At 44.4% G+C, this 22,250-nt stretch overlaps 1 protein-coding gene across 1 annotated transcript in view; it reads left to right on the top strand.

Annotated features, from left to right (window-relative positions):
- The first annotated feature begins 733 nt into the window (after positions 1-733).
- STAG2 (STAG2 cohesin complex component) overlaps positions 734-22,250 on the top strand; it is a 65,420-nt gene continuing 43,903 nt past the window's right edge. Inside the window, exon 1 of the mRNA XM_028716074.2 lies at positions 734-1,120. The gene's annotated coding sequence lies outside the window, so the exon portion shown is untranslated. The remainder of the gene's footprint in view (positions 1,121-22,250) is intronic.

Raw genomic sequence — 22,250 nt, 5'->3', positions numbered from 1 at the left:
AATAACTTTCTGATGAAAAGTGCTGCTGGACAGCGGCCGGCCTCCCGCAGAAGGTGGACTCTGCTTCATTGGAGGTTTCTAAGCACTGCAGAGGGTCCCTCGAGGTCCCTTCCAGCGCCACAATGTTATGATTCTGCAAGTCCAGAGGAGCCCAACAGAGCTTTTCCCAGCCTAATTTCGGGGGCACGTGCACTCAGAAGCGACCCCAGGTTATTTGCACCATGGGATTGTCGCGGAGCGGGGGTGGGGTGGGGGCAACCTTCCTTCTCTTTCCCCTTCCTACCGGATATTTTGCCCAGGGTGGGGTGGAGAGGGGCGGGGTATTGCACGGGATCCCTGGGCGCTGCGCGCGCCCCGCCTTGCTCATTATCACCATCCCTCCGCCTCTTCTGGGCGATACGTGCGGACTCGAGCCTCCCCCGCGCTCGCAGGGGAACAGCCAGGGGCGTGGTCCATGGCAGTGATGACGTAGCGAAGCGGAGGCGGAGAGAGCTGGAAAGCGAGAGGAGCGGGGTGCGCGGGGAGGGGGGGCGGAGAAAAAGGGCTGCACGAGTCGCGCAGGCGCAGCACCTTGTTTACCCCGTTCTTATCCAGAATGTGTCTTATATGCTGTCCTTTACCCCCCTCCCCCTCCCTTGCATTCCCGAGTCCTCCCGGCAGATGCCGCTCTAGGCCCAGCAGCGGAGAGCGTGCTCGGTGGCCGCCAGGTGGCGCCTGCGCTCTCCATTCGCTCTCCTGCCGCCGAGCTGCGAACACCCCAAACAATCCCCAGCGCCGCCGCCACCGCCAAATTAAATAATCCGCCCGTTTCGCTCCCTTCAAACCCCCCCTCCCACAACGCCCCGCTCGAGGGCCCCCCCTTCTCGGCCTTCCTACTAGGCCCCACTTTCCACCACCCCCTCCCCCGCTGCGGGGGCCTTTGAAGGTAAGGGGTCGACCTGACCCGAGTTGTTTGGCCTTGGAAGTGAGAGCGAGGGAGGGAAAGCAGAGAGGAGAGAAGCGAACTGCAATAATTACTTGGAGGAGGAGAGCGAGCGAGAGAGAGAGGACAGGGGGGGAAAAGGCGCGCAGGGCCCGAGGAGCCCCGTCACCGCCAGTCCAGCCAGGCCTGCCGGGTGAGGTAAGTTCGACCGTGGCGTAGAAGCTTCTGGAAGTTTATTTTTCTGAGGAGGGAAAATTCCGAGGGGGGAACTTGTTTGTTTGAAATCAAATCGCCGCGAGGGGAGGGGCGCGCGCGCGCCTGTTTGCGGGGTTTTGTTTTTTTTTAAAAATAAAAAAAATATTTATTTTTTGAGCGGCGGCGGAGGGGGTTGTACGGAGAAGGAGGCAGCGGGCGGTGGTGGGGGGGAGGAAGGAAAGAAAGAAAGGGAAGCGGCCAGCGGCAACAACAACAACGGCGGTGACGGCGGTGTTGTGTAATATATATATAGATAGATATCTGGAAATATCGGTGTCCCTATCCATCTTTCTTTGAATATGGAATGTAGGGCAGGCCTCGGAACAGCTCGAGTCTGAGGGGAAACTCGCAAGCGCAGGCAAGATGGAGGACGCGGGGCCGAGCGAGCGAGGAGGGAGGAGGAGATGGTGGGGGAAGAAGGCGAAGGAGCCCCACAGACGCTGCCTGCCCTCCCGCCTCCCCTTATTCGCTCGCCCCTTTTCCCGGCGCTCCCATGGACGCGGCGGCGGGAGGGAGCGAGCCTCAAGACGGAAATACCACCCCCCCTAATTTTATTTTTTTTTAAAAAAAAAATACAAATCGCACCAGTCTTAAAATTGCTGTTTTTCTTCTCTTTCTCTGACTCCATTCCCCCCTTCTCCAACCAACCTCCTTTCAACCGGAGAGGAAAAAGGCCTAGCCCGCCTCCTTCGGGCGCAAAAAAAAATGGAGATTCGCCCCTATCCGTACCTCTGGGCCCCCTCTCCCCCGAAAAAAAACCCGATCCAGGGGTTATTGTGTTGAATAGGGAGGCTGCCAGGGTAGGTAAGAAGGGGAGAATGCGAGCCTGTGTTGTCTACTATTAAGAGCTACGGCTGGCAAGATGGAGGATTTCCAGCAGATTATTTTTGGAGGGGATGGAAAGGGGTGTGTAGTGTGTGTTAGAAAAGGGCACTTCGTTGGATATGTTGGGGTTTTTTTATTTAAAAAAACACCACAACAACAACAACAGCAGCACAAATGCCTAACCTCTTAACGTTGTGAACCGCCCTAAGATCTGCGCATGAAGGGCGGTATACACATCGTAACAAATAATAATGATGATGATTCTCTCAACTCCCCAAGCCGGACTTCTCGGTTCTCCGTGGGAGGAAGCTACGGGGGCGCTTGTAAGACACGCTTGGTGGCAGAGAAATCAGGAAGGGTGTTTTAAAAACGATTAGTGGTGTTTCTGCCTTCCGATCCTTCTCTACCCCCCCAGCACCCCCGTTCCCCTCCCACACCTTCCTCCACTTCAAAGCGATGAGAATGAAAATGACATACGTTTTATTATTTTTAAAGTTGTTTTGCATATTGGGGAATTAAAAACTTGCGAGCGGGCGTATGCCTCGAGCTGGACGGAAAACCCTCAACTTTTCTTGTCCTCCTGTGACTTTGGCAGAGGGACAGTATATCATGGGAAAGGGATGTACTGGGAGGAGTGAACACTTCTGTCTTTCTCTCTGTTCGGGCAGGAACTTTTGCGCGAGTTGTTTCTCCACACCGATAATGATTTTTAAAGTGAGCTGTTGGGAAATCGTGGGGTTTGCTTCTTGCCCACTCCCATCTCGACGCATTTTGAAAGTGTGAGGAATGTACAGCTCGGTGTCCTGAACATGTTTACGTAGAAGGAATTTGCACTGTGTTCAGACAGCCTTTACTCACCAGTAAAAACCCCAAGGATTGTAACCTTAGACATGTCGTTTCCCACCCCCACCCCCGGCCTTTTATGTTTTATGGTGGTCGCTTTGAACTGTTAGTGGTGATGGTGGGGGAACCAAACCCCTGTTCAAAGTGACTTTTTGGTGTGCTTGTGCTGCTGGAAACCCCGCTGGGTCGCTGCCGGGTGGGAGGGGAGGAAGAGGCGGAAGGAGGCTGTTTAATAGCTTTGGGGGTTTTTTTATTTTGGCGCCACTTTTGTTTTAGATACAGTACTCGCTTGTCGCTCTTTTCCCGTTCTCTCCACACTCTTAGAAATTGAGCTGATTACTCTCCAGGTATGAACTGGTACCACTTTCTTAGACGTAAACCTCTCCTTCCGTCGGCGGATCTGGTATTTTTGTATCTTGGGTGTGTGTGTGTGTGTGTGTGCGTGTCCGTCCGTCCCTGAAAATAGGGCGGAGGCGAAACGACCCAAAGTGGGTGAAACCTTGTGAGATTCTTCCCACTCCCGATTTTTGGTGGTGTGCGGTGTCTAGCGTGAACTTGCTGCCCTTGGATTTTGAAATGTGTTAGTTTTACCGCCTGCTTTTTCCCCCATTTTCTGTTGACTTGTTAAGCTCCGTTTTGAACCTCTTTGTGTCCACTTTCAGCACATGTATGTATATATGGGGCAGGGTATTGATCAACTTGCCAGTCGACCCAAGCAACTGGGGGTCTCCCCGGGCGCTGCTGCCCTCGAGGCTTTCCACACCGCGGCTTGTAGCCCTTATTCGGTAGTTCCCTTCCTGCGGTGAGGGAGGAGGTGCTTTTGGCTGCCACACCCCATGTTTGTTTCATTCTAGCCGAGGCTCGGCTCGGCTCGGCTCGTCCCCTTTCCCCATGGAGATGCCGGCTTAGCTCCGTTCTCTCGACGCCGATGGGTTAAGAGGAGGAAACCTGCCGAACAAAATTATCTGTTGTTGTCGTCCTCCTCCTCTTAGGGAAGGAGGGTAGTTTTCTTTTTTCTCAGCATCATGGGGGAGGGCGGGGAGTCGGGTTACCGAAGTGCGTCACACACAGTCCTTGTTGATGGGGCCTACTCCGCAGCCGACTTGTGCTCCGCTGTTCGCAGAAATCACCCCCGCCCACCCTCTCCCTGCATTCTCGCTTTCGTCAGCCTCGCTAGAAGACACCGAATCTTCTATTCTTGGCAAGTGGGTATAAGTGCACTTGAGGAAAGGCTGGATTTGTAAACATCTGAACACGCGTGTGTTTCTGAATGCAAATCATTTGAGTTTGTGGACAAAGTAGTGCATGATTTAAGACCTACTCCCTGAAAGTGCTAAGGCCTACTCCCTGAAAGTGCGCTGTAGAAAGAGGTATTTCAATCCACACCTTGGGGCTGCCATCAGAAACATCGTCTGGAGTCTTGCAGATACAGCATCTGCCCTGAATTTCAACCAAAGCTTACGCCTCTGCTTAAGGACACAACAGAAGCTTTGTAAGTTAAGACTGTTCTCAGTAGTGTACGATGCTTATAGATTTGGGGTGTTTTGCAGTGGAGATATATTACTTTCCACGTGGTGTCTCTTCAACGTGGGGTATGATATTTTGGAATAAAAGGACACTGCGCTCTGCAGTGCATTGTTTACAAACAGCCTAAAGTTTCTCAGCAAGCTAGGAGGTGATGGTCAGTATTTTTACTACCATAGATTAATAATGTTTCATGGTTTCATAACCTAGAGCCTGTCTTAGCCCAACCTCAAAAGGTGACCCACTTTTAAGATTATACGGTATTCTTTTCATTTTCTCCTCTTTGGCTCTCTCTTCCAACTCAACTCCTTGCCATTCCTTTCTTATTTCCTTGTCTTAATCCTGCCCTTCACCCTAGGGTCTCAAAGTGGGCTACAGCAATTGAAACACAATATTAAAAATAGTTCAAAACAACTTAAAATCATAAATTGCTGCTGCTCTTGCAATTCACATTCAGTTGGATATGATCTACCATGTGTCACTAGCCTATTTTATGACTGCTCCCTTACCACCTCAAACCAGGGACATTTTTGACATTATGTAACACTTGGGCCGAACTGTGGTGTCAGATATGTTTGTACAAAGTGCTGAAAAGTTATTAACAGCTCTGTAATCATGGAGTGCTTAGTATTTAGTTGCTATTTTGTGAGTAAAAACAACCAAGAGTCTGGTTGGTACCTTATTGTGGCATTAGCTTTTCTGAACCAGAGCTTGCCTTTACTGTATAAGAGATCTGGCAAAGTGAGATTTAGTCCGCAAAAGCTTGTTGTTGTTGTTTAGTTGTTTAGTCGTGTCCGACTCTTTGTGGCCCCATGGACCAGAGCACGCCAGGCACTTCTGTCTTCCCGCAAAAGCTTATGCCACAATAAATGGGTTAGTCTGTAGAGTGCCACTATATTCTTAGTTTCTCCTAGTGGAACAGACTAACGCGGCTACCCTTTTAAATTTTGTGAGACAAAACTGTAGGGTGCCCATAGGTTGATCAAACCAATGGCATTCTTCTGAGTTTGGGGGTTGTGGAAGAACAGTTTCTTGATAGTTTTTCTAGTTTCCATGGCTCTTGCTTTAGAACTTGGATAGGCAAATATATACATTCCTGAGACAGAGATTTTCTCTGGTGCAATTCACAGTGCAAGAATTCACAGTGCAATTCAAAACAGTGCTATGCTGAGTAGGAAAGGTTAGGGTGCATTGCATATTCCAATGCACTGAACTGGCCTTGAATTAGTATAAATAACTTATAGCAGCCAAAGCTCTCTTGGCATAAATTAAGGTGATAGAAGTTACATTGGTGTAGAGGGCAAAAAGGGTGTGTGTCAAGAATGGGAAATGGGTTTGCTGGAGTGGAGAGAGGAATAAACAAAGTAATGCTGATCCTAGCTGATTTCACTAGCAGAACTCTGCGTAAGATACACCACTAAAACTGCAGGTAAAACTAAAATCATCCCATAAGAGTCAACCAAAGGGCAGAAAATAACACTCTATGCCAGTGTTTCCCAACCTTTTTTGGGCAAAGGCACACTTGTTTCATGAAAAAAATCTCGAGGCACACCACCATGCCAGATGGGGAAAGGTCACTTTTTACTTACGTAAAAAAAAAAAAAAAATAGTAACAGCATAGAAGGTAATGGTTAGGCTAGCATCCCTCTTCCAAATATGCTAGGTTTTTATTTGCAGGGACTGTTCTACATGGGAAAGCATTCAGCACTGTCATTCTCCCATCTGCCATCTGAATTGGTACTATTCTGGGTCAACTTACTCTGCTGCATGTGTAGATGAAAATGGCACCAAGTGTGGGGGGTTTTGGCCCTCTCTGAAGTGCTTCTCTGCAAGATATGGTAGGATGTGTTACACAAGTAAACACTTGCAGGGTATGATAAAGAGAGCATTCCAAGAGTGACTTGGGATGCTATGAAGATGCTGCAAAAGTGGGCATGTGATTATTGCACGCCTTAAGCTAATGCTGAATACCCAAGAGTGTACAACTGGACTGCTGAATCCTAACTGGGTGTACTGAAAAGATGCTGGATGAGACCCAGACCAATAGTACCTGCAAAAGCAGCGTTATTAAAAGCAGCTTTCCCTTTGAACATCTCTTTGTTCAAAGTGCATCTGAAAGCCTAATGGCCCACTGGTTCCTTAGGAGTGAGCTTTAATGCAAGGATTTTGATGTTAATCCATGGATCAGATGTGTGTGTGGATAATCGCATTGTTGGACAGTCCTTTCTGCCTGTTGGCCGTTAGCCAACGACCCCCTCCTCCGCCTGAATGAAATGTGCCCCGTGGGAGCGTTGGGACATCAGAACCACGAGTTATAGTTATCAGGGGCGCCGACTTATAAAAAATATTGGGGGGTCCTGCCGCTGGTTCGCTCGGGTAGCCGGGAGAACGCAGTTCAAGGTGGCGGTGTTGGGGAGAGACCCTCGCTCAGGGCGCCACGAGACTTGGCGGCCGGCGGCCTATCTGGGGGGTTTTGGAGCATATTTCGGCGGAGCGATTGGGGAGGAGGGGGCTTGTTGCCGGATTCTTCAGCTGGGCCGGAGATCCGCTGCTGGGGGTCCCTGGGCCGAGTTGTGAGCACGGCCTGCTGAAGGGAGATCCAGCCGAATGCGCGACGGGGACGGCCGGGGCTCTCCGGCTAGGGCACGCGGCTGGCTGGCTGGCGAGGGAGCAGGTGGGGAGGAGGCGGGGGTCCTCACTCTCTTAGGAAACACACCCGCGCGCCCGATTGCCACGAAGTCCGAAGGGTGCGTGTGTGGAATTAAAAAGCAAAAACGAGATACGGGCAGGGCAGGCAAAGAGTTTTCCGCAAGAGGATGGAGGGCAGGTTGAAGAGAAAATCACTCAGGATGAGACAGTCAAATCAGCCATGATAAAATGGGCTCAGGATATTGGGTATAACATCATGTTTGAGGACTGGGAAAGGTTATGGACCACCGGAATGAAATTCACGGCATGTAATGCCTTGAAGGAAAATATTATGAAAATGATTTATAGGTGGTACATGACCCCAGTCAAGCTTGCAAAAATATATCACCTGTCTGATAATAAATGTTGGAAATGTAAGGAGGCTGAAGGGAAATTCTTTCACCTCTGGTGGACTTGTCCAAAAGTGAAGGCCTTCTGGGAAATGATCTATAATGAGTTAAAAAAGGTATTTAAGTATACCTTTCCCAAGAAACCAGAGGCCTTCCTCTTGGGCATTGTTGGCCAGAAAGTGTTAAAGAAGGATAGAACTTTCTTTATGTATGCAACTACAGCAGCAAGAATACTTATCGCAAAATATTGGAAGACACAAGATTTGCCCACACTGGAAGAGTGGCAGACGCAATTGATGGACTACATGGAACTGGCTGAAATGACTGGCAGAATCCGAGATTTGGGAGAAGAAACAACGGAAGAGGACTGGAAAAAATTTAAGGACTATTTCCAAAAGCAATATAAGTTGTATGAATGTTAAAAATTTACACGATTCGGAAACTATAGCTTCAGCAATTAGATTTGGGAAACAGGAAATTATATTTTAAGTAAGAAAAGGTCAAAATCTAAGGTAATACTATGTTTAATTTAAGATATAAGTAACTGATGAAAAGTATGTTAAATTTAGAGGTATAGTATTTGAAAAGTACAAAATAAGGTACGAAACAAGGTAATAATTTGCTGATATCTTTATTATAAAGAATGCAGGGTAAGGGAGATGCGAGGAAGTCCAGTTAGTTATATAAAAAATGTGTTGAATGGTTGGTTTTCTTTTCTTCTTTTTCTTTTTTTCTTTTTCTTGTTCTTTTACTTTTTTCTTCAGTGTATGTTTCTAACTTTGTATTTGAAAACTTAATAAAATATTTATATATATAAAAAAGGGGAAATCCTTTCGCTTTTCTGGGGTGCAGGGAAGTCTCAGAGCCGGAGGTTGGGGAAGGGACCCCCTTTGCTCTGCCCTCTTCTCCCGTCTTAGATTCGCAGGGGGGTCCCCGCCCGAGCTTGCCTGGCCACCGGGCCACACAAGGGCCGCGCTCTACGCGGCGCACCTTGCTAGCCGCGCAGCTGTCCTCCGCGGCTGCGGAGCGGCCCTGCGCCGGTGCCCAGCCCCTCTGGGCGCCCGCTGCGCTGCCAATGACAAGCGGGCGACGTCGCGGGCAGGGAAGGCGTCGCTTTCTTTCCCGATCCTTCATCCTCCCAGTCTTCCAGCCCTTTTTTGGGTTGGAAGCTCGTCTCGTTCGCCCTTCTCCTTTCTTCACCCTGCGTGCAATTTTCCTCCCTCGTCTCCCTCCCCATTTCTCCTTCCTTCCTTCCTGACTGACGGGCTCGGGCTTCGGCTCGGGCTCGGGCAGCCACAGCGTCGGCGGTGTTGGCGATCGGCGGCGCGGGGGGATGGCCCTCCCGGGGGAGCCGGCGCTGCTCAATGGGGTTGCCAAGGAGACAGGCCGGCCGCCCCCCTCCCCCGGCCCGGCGCCCCCCGCCGCGCCGGTGCCCGTTATCGAGCTGGTGCGCGCCGGGCGCCCTATAAAAGCCGCGGACACGCCAAGCTCCCTCTCCCGCCGCGCAGGAGCGATGCCTCTCTCTGGCTCTCCCTCTGCGCAGGCTGAGGGAGGGAGGGAGTGGCGCGTGTGACCCGTCTCTGCTGGGAGACCAAACCCAGCGAGGCAGAGTCGCGCGGAGGCGCCCAGGCAGCGCTGCCGGCTGCGAGGAGGAGCGCCAGGCAGCAGCAGGAGGCGCGGCCTCTCCTCGCCGCCGCCGCCCCGCCTCTCGCCGCCGACTCGCCCGCCTCCCTCCAGGCAACATCTCGCGGCACACTAGGCAACGTCTGGCGGCACACTAGTGTGCCGCGGAACACCGGTTGGGAAACACTGCTCTATGCTTCCCACCCCACACAGCCTGGCACCACATACCCTGCCTGAAGCAGCTAGAATGTAGCTTACATTGCCATATGAGCATCTTGGCTGTGAGTCTGGAAGACCTGCTCCCTGTCTTTGTAACCTTTTCCTACTTTGCCTGGGTGGGCAGTGCCCTGACGGACTCTAGCTACAAAAGCTGAGGTGGCTGAGTAGACTCTTGTGTTGGGGGATTGCTTGTGGGATTTTGTTACTGTTGTTGATATAATTTTTTGGTCTCATCATTTTAAAATCTCATTATTTATGTGGAACTTTCTCAATTTGGTTATATACTTCTTGATATGCTTTATTTATTTCTGACTATTGTTATGTCTGTAATTTTGAAATTCTTTTTCTATCGTCAGGCACTTTCAGCATAGTTTTATCCATGGAAAGGGAACATTCAAATAAAATGATGATCGGCTTGCTTAGGATTACTTTGCTCAAGACCACCACTTCCCTGATACCACATTCTTCTGCCAGCCCCCCCCCCCCCCTTTCCATACACACAAGATCACGCTCCCCAGACTTGGAGGCTGATGTCAAATTTATGCTCAAATTTGTCAAATGCTTCTGACTATGAACTTTATAACAGTTGGTGCACACTCAGTAAATTACTGTCCTTTTGTTTCTCATAATACAGTGGTACCTTGTGTTACAGATGCTTCAGGTTACAGACTCTTCAGGTTGCAGGTTAAGAACTTTGATTCAGGATGAGAACAGAAATCGTGCAGTGGCAGCGGGAGGCCCCATTAGCTAAAGTGGTACCTCAGCCTAAGAACAGTTTCAGGTTAAGAACGGACCTCCAGAACGAATTAAGTTCTTAACCCGATGTACCATATATAGTTGTCCTGATGGAAGATAATGTCTGATAGCCTCAATTCCTGTGCAATTCTGCTGAATTTTCAGGAAAATACACCCTATACATTTGTTGGCAGATCACATATTTACCATGTGCTGAATGTGTGTGAAGGGAAATGTATTTTTCATGTGTGAGAAGTAAAGTATAGCGTTTGATGGTTTACTTGGCAATGTGAGTTTTTGAGACGTTAGTGAATAGCTCAAAGTCATGTGGATAGGTGTTTGAACCAGGTCTCCCTGGTCTAAGACCAGCACTCTAATTACTATCCAATACTGTACAGTACTGGCTTTTCATATTAGTTGTGTTTGCAAGCGGGGTGGGGGTGGGGAGTTGCTGATTCAGCCAGTGGTCATTCCCGATAGAGTAGAATGGTTGAAGGTTGGTAATGTTGTAGAGTGCCATTCCAGGTTATGAAAAGTTGAAATGATTACTCACATGGTTGTGAGTCTGTTCTGATTTGAACACATGGGCAGTTGCATTCATCTATAAAAAATAAAGTCAGTTTTTTGCTCAAACAGTTTTTGGTGGTGGGCACCATCTTAGGGCACACACAGATTGTATAGAAATGCCTTCCTCAGATAATATGCTTAGCTGAAGCTGTGTTTCTGGAACTGTGATATTCTGTGTCTCAAAACAATGCTATTATATATAGCAATATAAATTGTTGATTTTGTGTACCCTTTATCTTGCACCACTCAAGTTGTCATGTGAAAAAGAACTCATTTTACTAAAATAATAATCTGAATTTGTTTTAAACAAACAGCTATGGCAAAACTAGCCACATGTTTCTGTCTGTCTTGATCCTCCCAAGGTAGTGGTTTATTACTGATCCCAGCAGCTGTTTGAGTCCAGGGAAGGATTTCAAAAAATACATATTTCAAAGTCAGTTTATTAGCCATCGTGCAGTTAACCACTACATTCAGACACTAATCCAGGGATTGCACAGCCACTCCTGATTTCAGGTGCTATGAAGAAATAATCTGTATATCGTTGGTGTACTTATGACAACTCTCATCAGCCAAGGCAGACTTATCACAACCACTTTTACACCACTTATGGATCAATATTACCATGAGAAAGGATTGTTTTAAAATTATTTCAAGCTATGTGTTCTAATTCCTTACTCATTTGCTTATTGAGTGCTTGTTGCTCTATAGCCCCTATTAAGCTTTGCAACTATCAAAGAGGAGGCTTATTTCTGCCCATCTTTCCCCAAGAACCAGTAATTCTGCACTGACTATTTGCACTATCCCAAATAATCTGTTAATGCAACCAAGCACAGTATACACAGAGGAGACATAAAAATGGGGAAAGAAGGAGCATAACAGCAATATGCTGTTAGAGAAATTATGTGTTATCTCTCAGGGCACAGCAATGATAGGAAGAAATAATGGGAAGAAAAAAAGGGGGGAATAAATGAGCAGTTCTGTATTTGAGTTAGTTTGGGTGGATGGTGAGATTGTATATGTGAAGTGTATTCTCCCCCCACCCCATTTTTAGGGGTGTTTTCAATACTTTTAGCTGTTTGGGTTACATAATTATGTTCCTCTTTCTACGAAAATGTTACCCATCCCAGTTTAAGGTAAACTATTGCATAGTAAAGCAAAACACAGCAAATGCATTAAGCCATTTTCAGGTAGTTTTCTTAAACTGTATGTGTGCTTTAGGGCAAGAGTAGACAAGCTTTTGCCCTCCAGATGTTCATGCACTTCAGCCTGGTTCACACATCACATTAAGCCATAGGTTATTATACATATCACTTACTGTGAACAAACAAAGGGGGAAGGGGCAAACTTTGGAAGTTGCCCTGAGCTCCTTAGAGGAAAGGCATGATGCACATTGGAGGCAACTAAATTAAATTCGCTAAAATGTTGACATAAATCTATCTAAACATTTCTATAATCAGCATACTTTGGTGCTCTGTCTTCCTTCCAAAATCTCCCCCCAACAACATCATCACCTCAGCCACCTCAACCTAGCTAGGGGCACCATGGTAGAAGTAGGCTTCCATAATCATTTACCTAACTGAATGGGGAATCATAGACAGAAACAACAACCATACACACCTTCCTTTAGATGATCCAACAATCAGAAATGAGCACAAATGGGCATCTAGGAATGTTAAAATTCGGCAGATCACCTGTAAGGAAAAGGAGTGGGCTGCAAGATAAAGTGCGTGCTCACTTTCCCACCAAATAGCAGTTTAGCAGGATTTTAAAAGGTAAAGGACCCCTGACAGTTAAGTCCAGTCGTGAATGACTCTGGAGTTGTGGCACTCATCTCACTTTACTGGCCGAGGGAGCCGATGTTTGTCCGCAGGCAGTTTTTCCGGGTCATGTGGCCAGCATGACTAAGCTGCTTCTGGCGAAACCAGAGTAGTGCACGGAAACACCGTTTACCTTCCTGCCAGGGCAGTACCTATTTATCTGTTTGCACTTTCATGTGCTTTCGAACTGCTAGGTTGGCAGGAGCTGGGACTGAGCAACAGGAGCTCACCCCGTCACGGGGATTCGAACCGATCGGCAAGCCCTAGGCTCAGTGGTTTAGACCACAGCGCCATCTGTGTCCCACAGCACAGGATTTTAGCTGCTTTCAAATAGTTCTGTACGTCCAGCCCTGGCTGCTCCACTCCGTTGGATCAGTATTTCTATCTTTTGCCTCTCAGTGTCTTAAGTTCTAGTGCAACAGGAAGCCATGTGTTCTGCACACCTTTTTTATCAGTTGAGATAATAAATTTGCTTTCTGTCCATTAGTTGTAAGGACGAGATGGCAAGGGGAAGCTGTGCAAATTGGCTGCAACAAATTGGCTATAGAAATCATGATAAGTATCAGCTTAATTTTCTTCAAGTTAAATAAGATCTTCTATCAGCATACGCATATTTCTTGAGAGCCACAAGCATGGATTTTCAAGGCAAGTCTCTGCTATGCATACAATTAAATCGGACGTATATTCCATAGTAGCAATTCCTGCTTGGATGTTTCTAACTCTCAAATAGCATAGATAGTGGCTACCAGATGCCAGCCTAAACAGAACAGTTTTATGTTTTTGAAAGTCAATATCTGTTTCGACAAACCTTATAGAAAATAAGTTACAAAATTGTAGGGTAGCTATCAGGAAAACCTGTTTGTTGAACTTAAATATAGTACAGAGACAGCATTGATGTGAGAAACTGTTGCTTAAATTCATGTCACAGGTACAGTTTTTCTGATTAATGATGATATAGCTTTACCAAGGACAGTTTCCCATATATCTCCAATCAGGTCACAGTGTGAAATGGAAGTGGAATACATGAGTCATGAGCCAGAAAAATGACTCAACAAGTGGAAGGTAGAAATAAAGAAAAGCTAGTAACAATGGACAGTGAAGTACTGTACATGGGTAGCCAGCGTACTTCCCATCAACCACTTCCAGCATGGCCATTGGTCAAGGATGGTGACAGTTTTAGTCAAATGGCTACAGATAGTTCAACATTTAACCTTCATAAACGCCCCAATAACTGTTCCAAAATATTTATGCTTGAACGTTAAGGAAGGTCCTGTCGGGGCAGAGCTATCCTGTTACTCTAGATTTTGGATAGTGCTACATGCAAGATGAGGATTAGTGTTCCTAGGTAGCAAAAAAAGAGAGAAGCACTGGATAGCATAATCCAAGAACTTGGTTCATTCCTAGCACTAATTAAGTCCACAGTGGATCCTGAACCACAGAGGTCTGGTAAAGGGAAGATCTGCAGGATGGGCTATTAAACTAGTATGAGAACATCAGTAGCTCAGAACAAGTAATGTGAGAGGCACAACTTGTATATATAGAATAAATATTTCTTGATCAGACAGTGTCTAATCAGAGGAACAAGGAGGCTTAACATAGGTATACAAAAAAACTGCCTATATCATTTCAGTGCATTAGTTCACTAGCTAAGGATAGGAGTCTTTCCCAACCCCACCTGGAAATGCCAGGCATTGAACCTGGGACCTGCATACAAAGCATGTGTTCTGCCATTAAATTGTGATCCTTCCTCATCTTATGCTTTACTGTTGCATGCTGCAGACTTGTCTTTGCCTCAGCCAGTCATCCCCTGATCCTTGATTGAACAACATGACATGAAAATGGAGCTATCAATGTCTATTAGTTATGGTGCATATATGACGCTCCCAGGTTCAGAGTTAATATGTTCCTATATAGCAGTACTGCCTGTAAAAGAATAACAGTGGGAGATGTTTATTACCCTCCTGTTGTGCTTGAAGGCATCTGGTTGGCCATTGTGGAAAATAGGATATTGGATTAAATAGGCCTATGGCCTAATCAAGCAGAGGTCTTAAGTTTTTATGGCTGAAACCATGGCCCTTGACAGTGAAATGGAGTGGTAGCATTCTCAGAGGAATGCAGAAACCAAGCCATTTAAGCTCCCTCCAAACGGAAAGAATATAGATATATTATGGTGAACAAAATCCAAAATTTCCGTATTAAGCTAACCAACGTAAGACAAAATAGCATTCCAAGTTGTTGAATAGCACTTCTGGCCAGGGGCTGGGGATGGAATAAACTATTACACCCAACACCATGAGTATGTTCCCTCTTAAGAGCTGTAAGACCAGATGTGTGAGAAAATAGACTTTTATATAAAGCTCTTTTCAATGCAATGCAGGTATGAGGCTGTACCAGCTCCATATTCCTCAACTCCAGATATATAAAAACTTTCTTTTATTCAGATCTGCCTCAATCCTTAAGCAAAGCACTCACTTCCCTTGATAGATAGATAATATAAATTAAGAGAATCTAGGCTGTCATAATGGTAACAGAATTCAGAATTAATTTTAGGAGGTATTCTAAGCAAGAAAGTCAATAGAGGCCATATTCAGTAATTTTACCTAGCAGTTGAAAGAACATGTTTATTCAGAGAATAACTCCCCCCTCCCCCCAATCTTAGATGATATAAATATTCCTTCTGTTTAGGTTTTCACTGTTGAACAGCTAAATTTGATCTTTTCCAAGGTTACCATCAAGATGATAAAAGTTCTAAAGTCAAAAGCTTAAGGTTTTGATTAACTAGAACATGTACAGCTCTAATTTGGATTTTTCATTATGGCCAACAATGCCATCTTCATTTACTTGTGAGTGGCAGACATTTAAGTCCCATTTACTGTGATGCCAACAAATAAAGGTTGAAATCTTTTCCCAATGCTATGCTTTTAAATAAGGTGAGAGGAAGTTTAGTATAAAATAGAACATTTCCTAGCACTCTTCACTAAAAAACTGAATAAAAATCTATGTCAATATAAAATTTAACATTTGTTTGAGACAAACAGAGTTTGTGCAGAGTTATTCCCATTTCTTCGTCATTTGTCTAGAACTTCTTTATACAGTAACTGAGGAAGAAAGATCAGTCACAGCATGTTATCAGTGCAGCTCTGCCAATGTACTGCTTCACCAAATAACTAAAGTGACACAAGTAATTCACAAAGCTGTACATGATGCTACCTCTTGGGTGTAATTAATGCATCTCTGTGTTAACTGGAGCATAGAGATAGAGGTTTCATTTCTTCCAAGTTCTGTGAAGATGTACTGTCCTTTGTGCAGTACAGTCTTTCCCAAAACCTTGGCTGTACTGTGTACTCCTAGAATTACAGGATAATACTACAGAAGCACAAAGGGATTTACATTTCTACTCTTTCTCTTTCTGACCATCTCCAATTGGAGACCACTTCTTTCCTGAAGCCCCAACTGTGCTGGATGTGTTAACTTCTGGTCCTCTAAGACCCCATTGCTCTTTGGCAATTTTAAGTAAAAGCTACCCATTAGGTTAAAAGAAATACATACAATGCTGACTGAGGTTGATGGGATTTGCGAGTCCAGCAACTTCAGGATACTGTGTTGACTGCTACTGACTTAGACCAACCCTTACTTACATAAAGTTGAATTTAAGATTTGCATTTTAATGCATTTCCAGCCTTGCTCAGTAGGTCCACAAAAGTTTTTAGTTAACAGTGACGACAGCGGCAGCAGCAGCAGCAACAATAACAAATACTAGCTGGAGACTGGCAGAGGAGGGAAGAAGAGGTTATTATCTTCTCCAACAGTCTGCTGAAACCAAGGGGGCAGCCCACTTGGTTTCTGGGGTGGGTGCAGAGGACAGATGGAGTAGTCCATCCCTCTTCCAGCAGACCTCTCAAAGTCACCAGCATGTTGTTCTTTGTCACCTATGATTACAAGGTTATGCATGATCATGGCTTAAAATTCAAAACATAATAAATGCTACTGTTTTGTGCTTCAACACATTACATTTTCAGTTAGCAATATTAATGCCTTCTTATGTAGAAAATGCAAAATGTCATGTAATGAGGTGTGTGCAAAAACATATCTTCCAGAGTTTATCATCTGAAGAAGAAAAAATTGTAATTCTTAGCTTCATAATACCAGCATACATCTAGGAACTCTTTAAGTTGTATGTCATAAGAATACTTGCAGTATAGAGTAATAATCATCAGTTATTTAACTATCAGTTATTTGGATGTAGTATATCATCCAAAAAGGTGAACCTTTGCATACTGTGCCAAGTTCACAAAATCAGAGTATTAGCTGCACACCTTAGACAAGCTTTTGTTTTATGAATTTACTAAATATGCAAGCACAATTGGTAAAGACTTTTTATATATTTTTGTTGGAATTATTCTAACTATAATAAGAAACCAAGAAGAAAATACCTTTATCAAAGACTGGGGCTATCTGCATTTGTGGACACATATAAGTTCTCTATCAGGATTAGTTTAAAGTCAAGCAATTAAAATTAATGTGAAATGAAAACTAGGGATTAATGAATAATTAGAATAAAAGGATAACAAAGCAGTGTTATGAACTATATAAATATATGAAACAGCAAAAGGGGTGAGGGGAAGTCAAAATATACATGTTCATTGGGAAAATATTGGATTTGTTTTTCTAGAAAATGTTTCAAAAACTGAAAAATAAAATTTATATAATTTTACAGAAAGAACAGCAAAAATAGAAAGAAGTTCATTTCAAATTAAAGTATTACTGTATAGTTAAAATTTGACAAAAGACTAACAGTAAAATAGCAAAAATCAAAGGAGTTCATGCTTATGGTACCATTTGTACTGAAGGTTATGTTTGGAAAAGGAAGACCCAATAACCACCACTGTGAATTCCTTCTTCACTCCCAAGCAGTCCACAAAATTCAGACTTGTGCAGGTATCCACAATGCACTCATTAGCCCAACAAAAGCAATTACTCTTGGCAATCTGTCACATAGCACACAGATTTCCTCTCCAGAGCTCCCTTTTGTTCTGCAACTTGGAGGTCTTGAGAAACAACAGAAACTCTTCCAAACAGTGGGATATATTTCTGCTGGTTCTTACCTTCTCCATATATCAGTACAATGGAAATACTCTTGCTGCCCCTCTGCATGTATCATACAACTATGGGAAGGAAGACGGCCATAAATAATGGCTGACTAGTAAGCCAAGCAAAAATATGTTGTCTACAGGGACTGAACACATGGTTTTCCTCCCATAAGTTTTCCTTTAGATACCCCTGTTCATGCAAACTCTGGGTGAAGACTGACTTTGTATAGCAAAAGAAAAACTGAAATGCATACTGAGCATCATTTGCTCCTCCTTTAATATATGTAACATCCAAGTACTGTAGTTAACAAGGTTCTCCAGATCTGGTTGCCAGCAACTTAATGCTCAGTCAGTATCTCCACAAAAACATCAATATTAAGATTTATCTAGCACAGCTTTGTCTTCCAATATCAGCCAACCAGAAAGCCCAGAGAAGTTGACAAGAACATGATAATAAAGTTAACTTACCACCACCATCCTGTATAATCATTTATTGTGATGGAGGATGTGCTTACATTGGTCATTATATTATTCTGCCATCTCCCATCAGCCCTAGCCAGCGTGACCAGTTGACACACATGACAGACCACCAACATATGGAGGGCACCGCATTAGCTATTCATACACTAGTGGAAGAGAACTGCAAGCAGACAACCCATATGTGAAAGGGTCAGGAATTACGAGATGTAGATGTAGACCAGGAGTCACATTGTTTAGCTGCCGTACTTGCTACTGTATCAAGCAATAAAATTTGTTGGTAAGATGTAGCTGTGTGAATATGTCTGTAAGATAACATGGAACCTTATGATGCGGAGCTACCATCTGCAAGCTCCAAATTGCAGCTCTCACTTCCACCCCCACCTGGCATTTGATTTGTACCTATGATGGAAATATTTAAGAAAAGTGAATACATTTTTATTTGGGCATTTGGATCCCAAAGGATTTTTTTTTCTATGTGTATGGTTCTAGAATACGTTATAAACACTGCTGAATATTGAATGTTATTGTATTTGTTGGTTTTAAAATGACATTTTACTTATCTTCTAAGTCGCTCTGTGCCCTATATTGGAGAAAGGGTCTAATGGAAACATTTAAAAATTATATAAAAAATAATATCATACTGGATAAGTCAGATAAGGTACACTAATGAATCGTTCATGCTAGCCCCATGTACTAGAGTATATTGTTCCTGTTTCCAGCTGGCAAACTGTTAGAGAGGCTTAAGCACATAGCTGTCAACTTTTCCCTTTTCTTGCAAGGAATCCTATTCGAAATAAGGGAATTTCCCTTTAAAAAAGGGAAACATTGACAGCTATGCTTAAGCACTGGCGGTACTTCAGAAGGAATAATGACATGACACTGTACCAGTTCAGGGTGAACAGGTGCAAGACCAAGAAGTCATTTTCAGCTTGACAGTCAGCCCAGAGAAGCCCAAGATCTTTGTGGGTTGGAATATAAAAATCCATCTGTGACAACTGAGGGAAACTTACAGTCAGGGAAGAAGCAATAAACAGCATCCAAGCACAGTCATAAAAAAGTGCTGAGTAAATAGGAAGTCTCTGAGTGGATTTAGCACAACCATTAGACAGATTGCCACTCCAGTTCCATGTAACAATGCTGCTGAAGATTTGAAACAAGAAACTACACCCCCAGCCTATGTATTAGGCATACATTGTTGGCTTAAGGACCATGAGAAGGAAGGGAATATTTGAGTGCAGCTTGTCTTTCCCTTCACTATCAGAGAACCCAACACCAGGTCCTTCCCTTCAGTTAGGTTAAACCCATTAATTTTGACCAGGCCAATCATTGTCCATAAACTTTGGGGACCTTGAGTCTTGGGAAAGGGCAAGGCCAGAATAAAGCTGACCACCCCAAATGCTGCTAAATGAATAGAATGTTGTTGTCGTTTAGTCGTTTAGTCGTGTCTGACTCTTCATGACCCCATGGACCAGAGCATGCCAGGCACTCCTGTCTTCCACTGCCTCCTGGAGTTTGGTCAAACTCATGCTGGTAGCTTCGAGAACACTGTCCAGCCATCTCGTCCTCTGTCATTCCCTTCTCCTTGTGCCAACATCAGGGTCTTTTCCAGGGAGTCTTCTCTTCTCATGAGGTGGCCAAAGTATTGGAGCCTCAGCTTCACGATCTGTCCTTCCAGTGAGCACCCAGGGCTCAGTAAATAACAGAAGAATTGCACAATATTACGTGAGCATACTCAGTTGCCTTCAGGAGCCACAAAAATATTGAGATCCAGTTGGAGAAGAGAGGTAAAAATGTGTCCCTTGCAGCCTACAGAATCCTAGAGGGCACGGCTGACTTGTTGGAAGAGGAGCATAGCTGTTAGAATAAGGATACATTACAAAATTTAGTTACAGGTCCCACTTGCCAGTGCCTAAAGTCTACTTCTTTATTTTGAAGAGCCCATTCATCTCAGCCAGTTGATGCAAATCACAAACTTTAACTACTGACTGTAACAGTCAGTAACTCTTTCTAGTGTAGCAGTAAAAATGCAGTCAAGTTTGGTTGCTGTCAATTTTCGTAGACTGAATATTTGGGGACTTTTGTCTCAGTAGAGAACGCTTGAGTTAATAAATTGGTTCTTTTAACTGCCCACCAGCTTGCTATATCTTCACTTACTATAATGCCAGTTTTTGCCTTCTAGGCTAGTGTTGATTAGAATATTTCCCATGTCTGATCTGTTTTAAGGTGACACAGTCAGAATGACCTGCATTTTAAATGAGAAGGCAGTGCAGTGCTAAGACCTGGGAAACCAGGCTTTAAATTCCTACTCAGCTGTGAAGCTCACCAAGTGACCCTGGGCCACTTACAGCGTCACAGCATAACCTACCTTACAGGGGTGTACTTGAAATTAAATGAGATGGGGATGGGAACCATGTATGCAACCTTGGGTTGCTTGGAGAAAAGGTGTGATATAAATGCAAAAACAAACAAACAACACATCTAACCAAGATAAAACTCTTCTGGTCATATAATTAATTTGCTCATACCTAACTTCCCCCCTCCCCCTCCCCTTCATTCAAAGGGTGAATTTCCTACATGGCAGCTTGAGAGAGAACTTACCTTACAGCAAAATGAAATAATTTCTTTCTTGTATCAATCAGTCAGTAAAGCTCTACTGCTGGGGAATTGTTCTTTAAAGCTTTGTATTTGGTAAAGAAAGTTGCAGAGAAATCGTGCAAATCATTGGGGTTAAGTCCGGGGGGCACAGAAAGGGTTGGCAGTGTAGTAAAAGCAAGGCACAATCTATAGTGCATGTGTATAACATCTGGAGGTTCTTGTGTTTGCATACAGTACACCTGCCTGGATTGCTGAGTGCACATTTAATTGAGTAAACAAGTGGTCTTGCTTGCACATGAATGGATGTTTGGATTTATCCCTTGTACTCTGTACTGCACTTAAGCTAGTGTAAGTTAAAAAGGTAAAGGGACCCCTGACAATTAAGTTGAGTCGTGAACGACTCGGGTTGCGGCGCTCATCTCACTTTACAGGCCGAGGGAGCAGGCGTTTGTCTGCTTCCGCAGACAGTTTTTCCGGGTCATGTGGCCAGCATGACTAAGCTGCTTCTGGTGAAACCAGAGCAGCGCACGGAAACGCCGTTTTCCTTCCCGCCTACCCCCAAACTTTTTGGGACATTAAAGCTTGATAGCCTACCCTTGTATTTAAGAAGTAGCCAAGTAGCCACATGTGATCAAGAATTCCACACAGGTGTGTAAGCAAGCTAGCAGAAGACAAATGAAGTGAACAATCTCTCTGTAACAAGCATAGAAATGCAATTCTAAATCCCTCCTTGTCAGCACTAAGCCAGGCTAGTAACTTCTCACAGCTTATTTACAAGGCTGTGTTAGATCTACAATTCATCTCAAAACTAAATCAATGCCTGCTGCTAAAGACATATAAAAGAGGCTTTGCTATTCAAATGAAAAACCAATCTGAACATTTCCTAAATAGGAATATTTACATGCCACCTACAAAACATAGGCATTTCATGTTTTACCTGATGAAAGTAAATTGCTGCAGTATGTCCAATAACAACCATCCCTGTTTTGAACTACAGTGGTGCCTCGCAAGACGAAATTAATTCGTTCCGTGAGTTTTATTGTCTTGCGATTTTTTTCGTCTTGCGAAGCACGGTGTCGGGAAAGTTTTGGAAAAGCTTCAAAAATCACCAAAGTCTTTAAAAACCTCAAAAAAGGCTACCACACTGCGTTCTATGAGTTGCTCCTCGAAGTCAAGTCGCAACTGTATTAACGGTGTTAAGAAAAAGGAAACAAACTTGCAAGACGTTTCCATCTTGCGAAGCAAGCCCGTAGGGAAAATCGTCTTGCGAAGCAGCTCAAAAAACAAAAAACCCTTTCGTCTAGTGAGTTTTTTGTCTTGCGAGGCATTCGTCTTGCGAGGTACCACTGTATTGGTCATGGGCACTTCATTTTGGTTTGCTACTATTTTTGTGAGAGTGGGACTGTATTAAATGAAGCAGAAGGAAACGCTTGAAGGAAGAATGGAAGATAGAATTTTGCAGTGCACATGTTCCTGTATTCCCATACTTAGGCTTCAGACCTGTATATAGATGCTGGTTTTAAGTCCTATGGGATTTATTAGATGGGCTCTAGTGTGATAGTGACTGGGTGGGTTCTGTACCCTTCACTAACATTGTTCTCAATTATGTCAGCTACTTTGTGGAATAATCGGTGGTGGCAGATTTTTTTTTGGTGGACTGCTGTTGTTTGCATAATGTGTTTGGGAAAAGAGGGATGTAGGTGATGCCACCACAATT

Source organism: Podarcis muralis, chromosome Z (assembly GCF_964188315.1).
Source record: "Podarcis muralis chromosome Z, rPodMur119.hap1.1, whole genome shotgun sequence".
NCBI lineage: Eukaryota > Metazoa > Chordata > Lepidosauria > Squamata > Lacertidae > Podarcis > Podarcis muralis.
This window is presented reverse-complemented; position numbering and strand designations above follow the sequence as displayed.